Source organism: Carcharodon carcharias, chromosome 10 (assembly GCF_017639515.1).
Source record: "Carcharodon carcharias isolate sCarCar2 chromosome 10, sCarCar2.pri, whole genome shotgun sequence".
Taxonomy (NCBI): domain Eukaryota; kingdom Metazoa; phylum Chordata; class Chondrichthyes; order Lamniformes; family Lamnidae; genus Carcharodon; species Carcharodon carcharias.
In genome coordinates, this window is record NC_054476.1 from 927,221 (window position 1) to 943,641 (window position 16,421).

Below are 16,421 nucleotides of genomic sequence, written 5' to 3' on the forward strand. Positions count from 1 at the left end.
GGGAGCTCAGACAGAGAGACGGGGAGCTCAGACAGAGAGACGGGAGCTCAGACAGAGAGACGGGAGCTCAGACAGAGAGACGGGAGCTCAGAACGAGAGACGGGAGCTCAGACAGAGAGACGGGAGCTCAGACAGAGAGACGGGAGCTCAGACAGAGAGACGGGAGCTCAGACCGAGCGGCGGGAGCTCAGACAGAGAGACGGGAGCTCAGACAGAGAGACGGGAGCTCAGACAGAGAGACGGGAGCTCAGACAGAGAGACGGGAGCTCAGACAGAGAGACGGGAGCTCAGACAGAGAGACGGGAGCTCAGACAGAGAGACGGGAGCTCAGAACGAGAGACGGGAGCTCAGACCGAGCGGCGGGAGCTCAGACAGAGAGACGGGAGCTCAGACAGAGAGACGGGAGCTCAGACAGAGAGACGGGAGCTCAGACAGAGAGACGGGAGCTCAGAACGAGAGACGGGAGCTCAGAACGAGAGACGGGAGCTCAGACAGAGAGACGGGAGCTCAGACAGAGAGACGGGAGCTCAGACAGAGAGACGGGAGCTCAGACAGAGAGACGGGAGCTCAGACAGAGAGACGGGAGCTCAGACCGAGCGGCGGGAGCTCAGACAGAGAGACGGGAGCTCAGACAGAGAGACGGGAGCTCAGACAGACGAGAGCGGGAGCTCAGACAGAGAGACGGGAGCTCAGACAGAGAGACGGGAGCTCAGACAGAGAGACGGGAGCTCAGACAGAGAGACGGGAGCTCAGACAGAGAGGAGCTCAGACAGAAGAGACGGGAGCTCAGACAGAGAGACGGGAGCTCAGACAGAGAGACGGGAGCTCAGACAGAGAGACGGGAGCTCAGACAGAGAGACGGGAGCTCAGACAGAGAGACGGGAGCTCAGACAGAGAGACGGGAGCTCAGAACGAGAGGACGGGAGCTCAGACAGAGAGACGGGAGCTCAGACAGAGAGACGGGAGCTCAGACAGAGAGACGGGAGCTCAGACAGAGAGACGGGAGCTCAGACAGAGAGACGGGAGCTCAGACAGAGAGACGGTGAGCTCAGACAGAGAGACGGGAGCTCAGACAGAGAGACGGGAAGCTCAGAACGAGAGACGGGAGCTCAGACAGAGAGACGGGAGCTTCAGACAGAGAGACGGGAGCTCAGGACAGAGAGACGGGAGCTCAGACGAGAGACGGGGAGCTCAGACAGAGGACGGAGCTCAGACCGAGAGACGGGAGCTCAGACAGAGAGACGGGAGCTCAGACCGAGAGACGGGGAGCTCAGACAGAGAGACGGGAGCCTCAGACAGAGAGACAGGAGCTCAGACAGAGAGACGGGAGCTCAGACAGAGAGACGGGAGCTCAGACAGAGAGACCGGGAGCTCAGACACGAGAGACGGGAGCTCAGAACGAGAGACGGGAGCTCAGAACGAGAGACGGGAGCTCAGACAGAGAGACGGGAGCTCAGACAGAGAGACGGGAGCTCAGACAGAGAGACGGGAGCTCAGACAGAGAGACGGGAGCTCAGACAGAGAGACGGGAGCTCAGACAGAGAGACGGGAGCTCAGACAGAGAGACGGGAGCTCAGACAGAGAGACGGGAGCTCAGAACGAGAGACGGGAGCTCAGACAGAGAGACGGGAGCTCAGACAGAGAGACGGGAGCTCAGAACGAGAGACGGGAGCTCAGACAGAGAGACGGGAGCTCAGACAGAGAGACGGGAGCTCAGACAGAGAGACGGGAGCTCAGACAGAGAGACGGGAGCTCAGACAGAGAGACGGGAGCTCAGACAGAGAGACGGGAGCTCAGAACGAGAGACGGGAGCTCAGACAGAGAGACGGGAGCTCAGAACGAGAGACGGGAGCTCAGACAGAGAGACGGGAGCTCAGAACGAGAGACGGGAGCTCAGACAGAGAGACGGGAGCTCAGAACGAGAGACGGGAGCTCAGACAGAGAGACGGGAGCTCAGAACGAGAGACGGGAGCTCAGACAGAGAGACGGGAGCTCAGAACGAGAGACGGGAGCTCAGACAGAGAGACGGGAGCTCAGACCGAGCGGCGGGAGCTCAGACAGAGAGACGGGAGCTCAGACAGAGAGACGGGAGCTCAGACAGAGAGACGGGAGCTCAGACCGAGCGGCGGGAGCTCAGACAGAGAGACGGGAGCTCAGAACGAGAGACGGGAGGCTCAGACAGAGAGAGGGAGCTCAGACAGAGAGACGGGAGCTCAGACAGAGCGGCGGGAGCTCAGACAGAGAGACGGGAGCTCAGACAGAGAGACGGAGCTCAGACAGAGACGGGAGCTCAGACAGAGAGACGGGAGCTCAGAACAGAGAGACGGGAGCTCAGACAGAGAGACGGGAGCTCAGACAGAGAGACAGGAGCTCAGACAGAGAGGACGGGAGCTCAGACAGAGAGACGGGAGCTCAGACAGAGAGACGGGAGCTCCGAACGAGAGACGGGAGCTCCGACCGGAGACGGAGCTCAGACAGGAGAGCCGGGAGCTCAGCCCGAGAGACGGGAGCTCCAGGACAGAGAGACGGGAGCTCAGACAGAGAGAGAGCGGGGAGCTCAGACAGAGAGACGGGAGCTCAGAACGAGAGACGGGAGCTCAGACAGAGAGACGGGAGCTCAGACAGAGAGACGGGAGCTCAGACAGAGAGACGGGAGCTCAGACAGAGAGACGGGAGCTCAGACAGAGAGACGGGAGTCAGACAGAGAGACGGGAGCTTCAGACAGAGAGACGGGAGCTCAGAACGGAGAGACGGGAGCTCAGACAGAGAGACGGGAGCTCAGACAGAGAGACGGGAGCTCAGACAGAGAGACGGGAGCTCAGACAGAGAGACGGAGAGCTCAGACAGAAGAGACGGGAGCTCAGACAGAGAGACGGGCGCTCAGCTCAGACGGGGACGGAGCTCAGACAGAAGAGGGAGCTCTGACAGAGAGACGGGAGCTCAGACCGCGAGACGGGAGCTCAGACAGAGAGACGGGAGCTCAGACAGAGAGACGGGAGCTCAGACAGAGAGACGGGAGCTCAGACAGAGAGACGGGAGCTCAGACAGAGAGACGGGAGCTCAGACAGAGAGACGGGAGCTCAGACAGAGAGACGGGAGCTCAGACAGAGAGACGGGAGCTCAGACAGAGAGACGGGAGCTCAGAACGAGAGACGGGAGCTCAGACAGAGAGACGGGAGCTCAGACGAGAGACGGGAGCTCAGACAGAGAGACGGGAGCTCAGAACGAGAGACGGGAGCTCAGACAGAGAGACGGGGAGCTCAGACAGAGAGACGGGGAGCTCAGACAAGAGACGGGAGCTCAGAACGAGAGACGGGAGCTCAGACAGAGAGACGGGAGCTCAGACAGAGAGACGGGAGCTCAGACAGAGAGACGGGAGCTCAGACAGAGAGACGGGAGCTCAGACAGAGAGACGGGAGCTCAGACAGAGAGACGGGAGCTCAGACAGAGAGACGGGAGCTCAGACGAGAGACGGGAGCTCAGACAGAGAGACGGGAGCTCAGACAGAGAGACGGGAGCTCAGACAGAGAGACGGGAGCTCAGACAGAGAGACGGGAGCTCAGACAGAGAGACGGGAGCTCAGACAGAGAGACGGGAGCTCAGACAGAGAGACGGGAGCTCAGAACGAGAGACGGGAGCTCAGAACGAGAGACGGGAGCTCAGACAGAGAGACGGGAGCTCAGACAGAGAGACGGGAGCTCAGACAGAGAGACGGGAGCTCAGACAGAGAGACGGGAGCTCAGACAGAGAGACGGGAGCTCAGACAGAGAGACGGGAGCTCAGACAGAGAGACGGGAGCTCAGACAGAGAGACGGGAGCTCAGACAGAGAGACGGGAGCTCAGACAGAGAGACGGGAGCTCAGAACGAGAGACGGGAGCTCAGACAGAGAGACGGGAGCTCAGACAGAGAGACGGGAGCTCAGACAGAGAGACGGGAGCTCAGACAGAGAGACGGGAGCTCAGACAGAGAGACGGGAGCTCAGACAGAGAGACGGGAGCTCAGACAGAGAGACGGGAGCTCAGACGAGAGACGGGAGCTCAGACGAGAGACGGGAGCTCAGACAGAGAGACGGGAGCTCAGACAGAGAGACGGGAGCTCAGACAGAGAGACGGGAGCTCAGAACGAGAGACGGGAGCTCAGACAGAGAGACGGGAGCTCAGACAGAGAGACGGGAGCTCAGACAGAGAGACGGGAGCTCAGACAGAGAGACGGGAGCTCAGAACGAGAGACGGGAGCTCAGACAGAGAGACGGGAGCTCAGACAGAGAGACGGGAGCTCAGACAGAGAGACGGGAGCTCAGACAGAGAGACGGGAGCTCAGACGAGAGACGGGAGCTCAGACAGAGAGACGGGAGCTCAGACAGAGAGACGGGAGCTCAGAACGAGAGACGGGAGCTCAGACAGAGAGACGGGAGCTCAGACAGAGAGACGGGAGCTCAGACAGAGAGACGGGAGCTCAGACAGAGAGACGGGAGCTCAGACAGAGAGACGGGAGCTCAGACAGAGAGACGGGAGCTCAGACAGAGAGACGGGAGCTCAGAACGAGAGACGGGAGCTCAGACAGAGAGACGGGAGCTCAGACAGAGAGACGGGAGCTCAGACCGAGCGGCGGGAGCTCAGACAGAGAGACGGGAGCTCAGAACGAGAGACGGGAGCTCAGACAGAGAGACGGGAGCTCAGACAGAGAGACGGGAGCTCAGACAGAGAGACGGGAGCTCAGACAGAGAGACGGGAGCTCAGACCGAGAGACGGGAGCTCAGACAGAGAGACGGGAGCTCAGACAGAGAGACGGGAGCTCAGACAGAGAGACGGGAGCTCAGACAGAGAGACGGGAGCTCAGACGAGAGACGGGAGCTCAGACAGAGAGACGGGAGCTCAGACAGAGAGACGGGAGCTCAGAACGAGAGACGGGAGCTCAGACAGAGAGACGGGAGCTCAGACAGAGAGACGGGAGCTCAGACAGAGAGACGGGAGCTCAGACAGAGAGACGGGAGCTCAGAACGAGAGACGGGAGCTCAGACAGAGAGACGGGAGCTCAGACAGAGAGACGGGAGCTCAGACAGAGAGACGGGAGCTCAGACAGAGAGACGGGAGCTCAGACAGAGAGACGGGAGCTCAGAACGAGAGACGGGAGCTCAGACAGAGAGACGGGAGCTCAGACAGAGAGACGGGAGCTCAGACAGAGAGACGGGAGCTCAGAACGAGAGACGGGAGCTCAGACGAGAGACGGGAGCTCAGACAGAGAGACGGGAGCTCAGACAGAGAGACGGGAGCTCAGACAGAGAGACGGGAGCTCAGACAGAGAGACGGGAGCTCAGACAGAGAGACGGGAGCTCAGAACGAGAGACGGGAGCTCAGACAGAGAGACGGGAGCTCAGACAGAGAGACGGGAGCTCAGAACGAGAGACGGGAGCTCAGACAGAGAGACGGGAGCTCAGACAGAGAGACGGGAGCTCAGACAGAGAGACGGGAGCTCAGACCGAGAGACGGGAGCTCAGACAGAGAGACGGGAGCTCAGACAGAGAGACGGGAGCTCAGACAGAGAGACGGGAGCTCAGACAGAGAGACGGGAGCTCAGACAGAGAGACGGGAGCTCAGACAGAGAGACGGGAGCTCAGACAGAGAGACGGGAGCTCAGACAGAGAGACGGGAGCTCAGACAGAGAGACGGGAGCTCAGACAGAGAGACGGGAGCTCAGACAGAGAGACGGGAGCTCAGACAGAGAGACGGGAGCTCAGACAGAGAGACGGGAGCTCAGACGAGCGACGGGAGCTCAGACAGAGAGACGGGAGCTCAGACAGAGAGACGGGAGCTCAGACAGAGAGACGGGAGCTCAGAACGAGAGACGGGAGCTCAGACAGAGAGACGGGAGCTCAGACAGAGAGACGGGAGCTCAGACAGAGAGACGGGAGCTCAGACAGAGAGACGGGAGCTCAGACAGAGAGACGGGAGCTCAGACAGAGAGACGGGAGCTCAGACAGAGAGACGGGAGCTCAGAACGAGAGACGGGAGCTCAGACAGAGAGACGGGAGCTCAGACAGAGAGACGGGAGCTCAGACAGAGAGACGGGAGCTCAGACAGAGAGACGGGAGCTCAGAACGAGAGACGGGAGCTCAGACAGAGAGACGGGAGCTCAGACAGAGAGACGGGAGCTCAGACAGAGAGACGGGAGCTCAGACAGAGAGACGGGAGCTCAGAACGAGAGACGGGAGCTCAGACCGAGAGACGGGAGCTCAGACAGAGAGACGGGAGCTCAGAACGAGAGACGGGAGCTCAGACAGAGAGACGGGAGCTCAGACAGAGAGACGGGAGCTCAGACAGAGAGACGGGAGCTCAGACAGAGAGACGGGAGCTCAGACAGAGAGACGGGAGCTCAGACAGAGAGACGGGAGCTCAGACAGAGAGACGGGAGCTCAGAACGAGAGACGGGAGCTCAGACAGAGAGACGGGAGCTCAGACAGAGAGACGGGAGCTCAGACCGAGCGTCGGGAGCTCAGACAGAGAGACGGGAGCTCAGAACGAGAGACGGGAGCTCAGACAGAGAGACGGGAGCTCAGACAGAGAGACGGGAGCTCAGACAGAGAGACGGGAGCTCAGACAGAGAGACGGGAGCTCAGACGAGAGACGGGAGCTCAGACAGAGAGACGGGAGCTCAGACAGAGAGACGGGAGCTCAGACAGAGAGACGGGAGCTCAGAACGAGAGACGGGAGCTCAGACAGAGAGACGGGAGCTCAGACAGAGAGACGGGAGCTCAGAACGAGAGACGGGAGCTCAGACAGAGAGACGGGAGCTCAGACAGAGAGACGGGAGCTCAGACAGAGAGACGGGAGCTCAGACAGAGAGACGGGAGCTCAGAACGAGAGACGGGAGCTCAGACAGAGAGACGGGAGCTCAGACAGAGAGACGGGAGCTCAGACAGAGAGACGGGAGCTCAGACAGAGAGACGGGAGCTCAGACAGAGAGACGGGAGCTCAGAACGAGAGACGGGAGCTCAGACAGAGAGACGGGAGCTCAGACAGAGAGACGGGAGCTCAGACAGAGAGACGGGAGCTCAGAACGAGAGACGGGAGCTCAGAACGAGAGACGGGAGCTCAGACAGAGAGACGGGAGCTCAGACAGAGAGACGGGAGCTCAGACAGAGAGACGGGAGCTCAGACAGAGAGACGGGAGCTCAGACAGAGAGACGGGAGCTCAGAACGAGAGACGGGAGCTCAGACAGAGAGACGGGAGCTCAGACAGAGAGACGGGAGCTCAGAACGAGAGACGGGAGCTCAGACAGAGAGACGGGAGCTCAGACAGAGAGACGGGAGCTCAGACAGAGAGACGGGAGCTCAGACCGAGCGGCGGGAGCTCAGACAGAGAGACGGGAGCTCAGACAGAGAGACGGGAGCTCAGACAGAGAGACGGGAGCTCAGACAGAGAGACGGGAGCTCAGACAGAGAGACGGGAGCTCAGACAGAGAGACGGGAGCTCAGACAGAGAGACGGGAGCTCAGACGAGAGACGGGAGCTCAGACAGAGAGACGGGAGCTCAGACAGAGAGACGGGAGCTCAGACAGAGAGACGGGAGCTCAGACAGAGAGACGGGAGCTCAGACCGAGAGACGGGAGCTCAGACAGAGAGACGGGAGCTCAGACAGAGAGACGGGAGCTCAGACAGAGAGACGGGAGCTCAGAACGAGAGACGGGAGCTCAGACAGAGAGACGGGAGCTCAGACAGAGAGACGGGAGCTCAGACAGAGAGACGGGAGCTCAGACAGAGAGACGGGAGCTCAGAACGAGAGACGGGAGCTCAGACAGAGAGACGGGAGCTCAGAACGAGAGACGGGAGCTCAGACAGAGAGACGGGAGCTCAGACAGAGAGACGGGAGCTCAGACAGAGAGACGGGAGCTCAGACAGAGAGACGGGAGCTCAGACAGAGAGCGGGAGCTCAGACAGAGAGACGGGAGCTCAGACGAGAGGCGGGAGCTCAGACAGAGAGACGGGAGCTCAGAACGAGAGACGGGAGCTCAGACAGAGAGACGGGAGCTCAGAACGAGAGACGGGAGCTCAGACAGAGAGACGGGAGCTCAGACAGAGAGACGGGAGCTCAGACAGAGAGACGGGAGCTCAGAACGAGAGACGGGAGCTCAGACAGAGAGACGGGAGCTCAGAACGAGAGACGGGAGCTCAGACAGAGAGACGGGAGCTCAGACAGAGAGACGGGAGCTCAGACAGAGAGAAGGGAGCTCAGACAGAGAGACGGGAGCTCAGACAGAGAGACGGGAGCTCAGACAGAGAGACGGGAGCTCAGAACGAGAGACGGGAGCTCAGACAGAGAGACGGGAGCTCAGACAGAGAGACGGGAGCTCAGACAGAGAGACGGGGGCTCAGACAGAGAGACGGGAGCTCAGACAGAGAGACGGGAGCTCAGACAGAGAGACGGGAGCTCAGACAGAGAGACGGGAGCTCAGACAGAGAGACGGGAGCTCAGACAGAGAGACGGGAGCTCAGAACGAGAGACGGGAGCTCAGACAGAGAGACGGGAGCTCAGACAGAGAGACGGGAGCTCAGACAGAGAGACGGGAGCTCAGACAGAGAGACGGGAGCTCAGACAGAGAGACGGGAGCTCAGACAGAGAGACGGGAGCTCAGAACGAGAGACGGGAGCTCAGAACGAGAGACGGGAGCTCAGACAGAGAGACGGGAGCTCAGAACGAGAGACGGGAGCTCAGAACGAGAGACGGGAGCTCAGACAGAGAGACGGGAGCTCAGACAGAGAGACGGGAGCTCAGAACGAGAGACGGGAGCTCAGACAGAGAGACGGGAGCTCAGACAGAGAGACGGGAGCTCAGACAGAGAGACGGGAGCTCAGAACGAGAGACGGGAGCTCAGACAGAGAGACGGGAGCTCAGACAGAGAGACGGGAGCTCAGACAGAGAGACGGGAGCTCAGACAGAGAGACGGGAGCTCAGACAGAGAGACGGGAGCTCAGAACGAGAGACGGGAGCTCAGACAGAGAGACGGGAGCTCAGACAGAGAGACGGGAGCTCAGAACGAGAGACGGGAGCTCAGACAGAGAGACGGGAGCTCAGACAGAGAGACGGGAGCTCAGACCGAGAGACGGGAGCTCAGACAGAGAGACGGGAGCTCAGACAGAGAGACGGGAGCTCAGACAGAGAGACGGGAGCTCAGAACGAGAGACGGGAGCTCAGACAGAGAGACGGGAGCTCAGACAGAGAGACGGGAGCTCAGACAGAGAGACGGGAGCTCAGACAGAGAGACGGGAGCTCAGACAGAGAGACGGGAGCTCAGACAGAGAGACGGGAGCTCAGACAGAGAGACGGGAGCTCAGACAGAGAGACGGGAGCTCAGACAGAGAGACGGGAGCTCAGACAGAGAGACGGGAGCTCAGAACGAGAGACGGGAGCTCAGACAGAGAGACGGGAGCTCAGACAGAGAGACGGGAGCTCAGAACGAGAGACGGGAGCTCAGACAGAGAGACGGGAGCTCAGACAGAGAGACGGGAGCTCAGACAGAGAGACGGGAGCTCAGACAGAGAGACGGGAGCTCAGACAGAGAGACGGGAGCTCAGAACGAGAGACGGGAGCTCAGACAGAGAGACGGGAGCTCAGACAGAGAGACGGGAGCTCAGACAGAGAGACGGGAGCTCAGACAGAGAGACGGGAGCTCAGACAGAGAGACGGGAGCTCAGACAGAGAGACGGGAGCTCAGACAGAGAGACGGGAGCTCAGACAGAGAGACGGGAGCTCAGAACGAGAGACGGGAGCTCAGACAGAGAGACGGGAGCTCAGACAGAGAGACGGGAGCTCAGACAGAGAGACGGGAGCTCAGACAGAGAGACGGGAGCTCAGACAGAGAGACGGGAGCTCAGAACGAGAGACGGGAGCTCAGACAGAGAGACGGGAGCTCAGACAGAGAGACGGGAGCTCAGAACGAGAGACGGGAGCTCAGACAGAGAGACGGGAGCTCAGACAGAGAGACGGGAGCTCAGACAGAGAGACGGGAGCTCAGACAGAGAGACGGGAGCTCAGACAGAGAGACGGGAGCTCAGACAGAGAGACGGGAGCTCAGACAGAGAGACGGGAGCTCAGAACGAGAGACGGGAGCTCAGACAGAGAGACGGGAGCTCAGACAGAGAGACGGGAGCTCAGACAGAGAGACGGGAGCTCAGACAGAGAGACGGGAGCTCAGACAGAGAGACGGGAGCTCAGAACGAGAGACGGGAGCTCAGACAGAGAGACGGGAGCTCAGACAGAGAGACGGGAGCTCAGACAGAGAGACGGGAGCTCAGACAGAGAGACGGGAGCTCAGACAGAGAGACGGGAGCTCAGACAGAGAGACGGGAGCTCAGACAGAGAGACGGGAGCTCAGACAGAGAGACGGGAGCTCAGACAGAGAGACGGGAGCTCAGACAGAGAGACGGGAGCTCAGACAGAGAGACGGGAGCTCAGACAGAGAGACGGGAGCTCAGAACGAGAGACGGGAGCTCAGACAGAGAGACGGGAGCTCAGACAGAGAGACGGGAGCTCAGACAGAGAGACGGGAGCTCAGACAGAGAGACGGGAGCTCAGACAGAGAGACGGGAGCTCAGACAGAGAGACGGGAGCTCAGACAGAGAGACGGGAGCTCAGACAGAGAGACGGGAGCTCAGAACGAGAGACGGGAGCTCAGACAGAGAGACGGGAGCTCAGACAGAGAGACGGGAGCTCAGACAGAGAGACGGGAGCTCAGACAGAGAGACGGGAGCTCAGACAGAGAGACGGGAGCTCAGACAGAGAGACGGGAGCTCAGAACGAGAGACGGGAGCTCAGACAGAGAGACGGGAGCTCAGACAGAGAGACGGGAGCTCAGACAGAGAGACGGGAGCTCAGAACGAGAGACGGGAGCTCAGACAGAGAGACGGGAGCTCAGACAGAGAGACGGGAGCTCAGAACGAGAGACGGGAGCTCAGACAGAGAGACGGGAGCTCAGAACGAGCGGCGGGAGCTCAGACAGAGAGACGGGAGCTCAGACAGAGAGACGGGAGCTCAGACAGAGAGACGGGAGCTCAGACAGAGAGACGGGAGCTCAGAACGAGAGACGGGAGCTCAGACAGAGAGACGGGAGCTCAGAACGAGAGACGGGAGCTCAGACAGAGAGACGGGAGCTCAGACAGAGAGACGGGAGCTCAGACAGAGAGACGGGAGCTCAGACCGAGAGACGGGAGCTCAGACAGAGAGGCGGGAGCTCAGACAGAGAGACGGGAGCTCAGACAGAGAGACGGGAGCTCAGACAGAGAGACGGGAGCTCAGACAGAGAGACGGGAGCTCAGAACGAGAGACGGGAGCTCAGACAGAGAGACGGGAGCTCAGACAGAGAGACGGGAGCTCAGACAGAGAGACGGGAGCTCAGACAGAGAGACGGGAGCTCAGACCGAGAGACGGGAGCTCAGACAGAGAGACGGGAGCTCAGACAGAGAGACGGGAGCTCAGACAGAGAGACGGGAGCTCAGAACGAGAGACGGGAGCTCAGACAGAGAGACGGGAGCTCAGAACGAGAGACGGGAGCTCAGACAGAGAGACGGGAGCTCAGACAGAGAGACGGGAGCTCAGACAGAGAGACGGGAGCTCAGAACGAGAGACGGGAGCTCAGACAGAGAGACGGGAGCTCAGACAGAGAGACGGGAGCTCAGAACGAGAGACGGGAGCTCAGAACGAGAGACGGGAGCTCAGACAGAGAGACGGGAGCTCAGACAGAGAGACGGGAGCTCAGAACGAGAGACGGGAGCTCAGACAGAGAGACGGGAGCTCAGACAGAGAGACGGGAGCTCAGAACGAGAGACGGGAGCTCAGACAGAGAGACGGGAGCTCAGACAGAGAGACGGGAGCTCAGACAGAGAGACGGGAGCTCAGACAGAGAGACGGGAGCTCAGACAGAGAGACGGGAGCTCAGACAGAGAGACGGGAGCTCAGACAGAGAGACGGGAGCTCAGAACGAGAGACGGGAGCTCAGACAGAGAGACGGGAGCTCAGACCGAGAGACGGGAGCTCAGACAGAGAGACGGGAGCTCAGACAGAGAGACGGGAGCTCAGACAGAGAGACGGGAGCTCAGACCGAGCGGCGGGAGCTCAGACCGAGCGGCGGGAGCTCAGACAGAGAGACGGGAGCTCAGACAGAGAGACGGGAGCTCAGACAGAGAGACGGGAGCTCAGACAGAGAGACGGGAGCTCAGACAGAGAGACGGGAGCTCAGACAGAGAGACGGGAGCTCAGACAGAGAGACGGGAGCTCAGACAGAGAGACGGGAGCTCAGACAGAGAGACGGGAGCTCAGAACGAGAGACGGGAGCTCAGACAGAGAGACGGGAGCTCAGACAGAGAGACGGGAGCTCAGACAGAGAGAGGGGAGCTCAGAACGAGAGACGGGAGCTCAGACAGAGAGACGGGAGCTCAGACAGAGAGACGGGAGCTCAGAACGAGAGACGGGAGCTCAGACAGAGAGACGGGAGCTCAGAACGAGAGACGGGAGCTCAGACAGAGAGACGGGAGCTCAGAACGAGAGACGGGAGCTCAGACAGAGAGACGGGAGCTCAGACAGAGAGACGGGAGCTCAGACAGAGAGACGGGAGCTCAGAACGAGAGACGGGAGCTCAGACAGAGAGACGGGAGCTCAGAACGAGAGACGGGAGCTCAGACAGAGAGACGGGAGCTCAGACAGAGAGACGGGAGCTCAGACAGAGAGACGGGAGCTCAGAACGAGAGACGGGAGCTCAGACAGAGAGACGGGAGCTCAGACAGAGAGACGAGAGCTCAGACAGAGAGACGGGAGCTCAGACAGAGCGGCGGGAGCTCAGAACGAGAGACGGGAGCTCAGACAGAGAGACGGGAGCTCAGAACGAGAGACGGGAGCTCAGACAGAGAGACGGGAGCTCAGACAGAGAGACGGGAGCTCAGACAGAGAGACGGGAGCTCAGACAGAGAGACGGGAGCTCAGAACGAGAGACGGGAGCTCAGACAGAGAGACGGGAGCTCAGACAGAGAGACGGGAGCTCAGACAGAGAGACGGGAGCTCAGACAGAGAGACGGGAGCTCAGACAGAGAGACGGGAGCTCAGACAGAGAGACGGGAGCTCAGACAGAGAGAGGGGAGCTCAGACAGAGAGACGGGAGCTCAGACAGAGAGACGGGAGCTCAGACCGAGCGGCGGGAGCTCAGACAGAGAGACGGGAGCTCAGACAGAGAGACGGGAGCTCAGACAGAGAGACGGGAGCTCAGAACGAGAGACGGGAGCTCAGACAGAGAGACGGGAGCTCAGACAGAGAGACGGGAGCTCAGACAGAGAGACGGGAGGTCAGAACGAGAGACGGGAGCTCAGACAGAGAGACGGGAGCTCAGACAGAGAGACGGGAGCTCAGACAGAGAGACGGGAGCTCAGACAGAGAGACGGGAGCTCAGACAGAGAGACGGGAGCTCAGACAGAGAGACGGGAGCTCAGACAGAGAGACGGGAGCTCAGAACGAGAGACGGGAGCTCAGACAGAGAGACGGGAGCTCAGACAGAGAGACGGGAGCTCAGAACGAGAGACGGGAGCTCAGACAGAGAGACGGGAGCTCAGAACGAGAGACGGGAGCTCAGACAGAGAGACGGGAGCTCAGAACGAGAGACGGGAGCTCAGACAGAGAGACGGGAGCTCAGACAGAGAGACGGGAGCTCAGACAGAGAGACGGGAGCTCAGACAGAGAGACGGGAGCTCAGACAGAGAGACGGGAGCTCAGACAGAGAGACGGGAGCTCAGACAGAGAGACGGGAGCTCAGACAGAGAGACGGGAGCTCAGACAGAGAGACGGGAGCTCAGAACGAGAGACGGGAGCTCAGACAGAGAGACGGGAGCTCAGACGAGAGACGGGAGCTCAGACAGAGAGACGGGAGCTCAGACAGAGAGACGGGAGCTCAGACAGAGAGACGGGAGCTCAGAACGAGAGACGGGAGCTCAGACAGAGAGACGGGAGCTCAGACAGAGAGACGGGAGCTCAGACAGAGAGACGGGAGCTCAGACAGAGAGACGGGAGCTCAGAACGAGAGACGGGAGCTCAGACAGAGAGACGGGAGCTCAGAACGAGAGACGGGAGCTCAGACAGAGAGACGGGAGCTCAGACAGAGAGACGGGAGCTCAGACAGAGAGACGGGAGCTCAGACAGAGAGACGGGAGCTCAGAACGAGAGACGGGAGCTCAGACAGAGAGACGGGAGCTCAGACAGAGAGACGGGAGCTCAGACAGAGAGACGGGAGCTCAGACAGAGAGACGGGAGCTCAGACAGAGAGACGGGAGCTCAGACAGAGAGACGGGAGCTCAGACAGAGAGACGGGAGCTCAGACAGAGAGACGGGAGCTCAGAACGAGAGACGGGAGCTCAGACAGAGAGACGGGAGCTCAGAACGAGAGACGGGAGCTCAGACAGAGAGACGGGAGCTCAGACAGAGAGACGGGAGCTCAGACAGAGAGACGGGAGCTCAGACAGAGAGACGGGAGCTCAGAACGAGAGACGGGAGCTCAGACAGAGAGACGGGAGCTCAGACCGAGAGACGGGAGCTCAGACAGAGAGACGGGAGCTCAGACAGAGAGACGGGAGCTCAGAACGAGAGACGGGAGCTCAGACAGAGAGACGGGAGCTCAGAACGAGAGACGGGAGCTCAGACAGAGAGACGGGAGCTCAGACAGAGAGACGGGAGCTCAGACAGAGAGACGGGAGCTCAGAACGAGAGACGGGAGCTCAGACAGAGAGACGGGAGCTCAGACAGAGAGACGGGAGCTCAGACAGAGAGACGGGAGCTCAGACAGAGAGACGGGAGCTCAGACAGAGAGACGGGAGCTCAGACAGAGAGACGGGAGCTCAGACAGAGAGACGGGAGCTCAGACCGAGCGGCGGGAGCTCAGACAGAGAGACGGGAGCTCAGACAGAGAGACGGGAGCTCAGACAGAGAGACGGGAGCTCAGAACGAGAGACGGGAGCTCAGACAGAGAGACGGGAGCTCAGACAGAGCGGCGGGAGCTCAGACAGAGAGACGGGAGCTCAGACAGAGAGACGGGAGCTCAGACAGAGAGACGGGAGCTCAGAACGAGAGACGGGAGCTCAGACAGAGAGACGGGAGCTCAGACAGAGAGACGGGAGCTCAGACAGAGAGACGGGAGCTCAGACAGAGAGACGGGAGCTCAGACAGAGAGACGGGAGCTCAGAACGAGAGACGGGAGCTCAGACAGAGAGACGGGAGCTCAGACAGAGAGACGGGAGCTCAGACAGAGAGACGGGAGCTCAGAACGAGAGACGGGAGCTCAGAAAGAGAGACGGGAGCTCAGACAGAGAGACGGGAGCTCAGAACGAGAGACGGGAGCTCAGACAGAGAGACGGGAGCTCAGACAGAGAGACGGGAGCTCAGACCGAGAGACGGGAGCTCAGACAGAGAGACGGGAACTCAGAACGAGAGACGGGAGCTCAGACAGAGAGACGGGAGCTCAGACAGAGAGACGGGAGCTCAGACAGAGAGACGGGAGCTCAGACAGAGAGACGGGAGCTCAGACAGAGAGACGGGAGCTCAGAGACCGGGAGCTCAGACGAGCGGGAGCTCAGACAGAGAGACGGGAGCTCAGACAGAGAGACGGGAGCTCAGACAGAGAGACGGGAGCTCAGACAGAGAGACGGGAGCTCAGACGAGGACGGGAGCTCAGACAGAGAGACGGGAGCTCAGAACGAGAGACGGGAGCTCAGACAGAGAGACGGGAGCTCAGACAGAGAGACGGGAGCTCAGACAGAGAGACGGGAGCTCAGACAGAGAGACGGGAGCTCAGACAGAGAGACGGGAGCTCAGAACGAGAGACGGGAGCTCAGACAGAGAGACGGGAGCTCAGACAGAGAGACGGGAGCTCAGACAGAGAGACGGGAGCTCAGACAGAGAGACGGGAGCTCAGAACGAGAGACGGGAGCTCAGACAGAGAGACGGGAGCTCAGAACGAGAGACGGGAGCTCAGACAGAGAGACGGGAGCTCAGAACGAGAGACGGGAGCTCAGACAGAGAGACGGGAGCTCAGACAGAGAGACGGGAGCTCAGACAGAGAGACGGGAGCTCAGACAGAGAGACGGGAGCTCAGACAGAGAGACGGGAGCTCAGACCGAGAGACGGGAGCTCAGACAGAGAGAGGGGAGCTCAGACAGAGAGACGGGAGCTCAGACAGAGAGACGGGAGCTCAGACAGAGAGACGGGAGCTCAGACAGAGAGACGGGAGCTCAGACCGAGCGGCGGGAGCTCAGACAGAGAGACGGGAGCTCAGAACGAGAGACGGGAGGTCAGAACGAGAGACGGGAGCTCAGAACGAGAGACGGGAGCTCAGACAGAGAGACGGGAGCTCAGACAGAGAGACGGGAGCTCAGACAGAGAGACGGGAGCTCAG

At 60.5% G+C, this 16,421-nt stretch overlaps 1 protein-coding gene across 1 annotated transcript in view; it reads right to left on the bottom strand.

The window, feature by feature from the left end:
• The window catches only part of abtb2b (ankyrin repeat and BTB (POZ) domain containing 2b), a 356,813-nt gene that overhangs the window by 90,909 nt on the left and 249,483 nt on the right, over window positions 1–16,421 (bottom strand). The window lies entirely within an intron of this gene.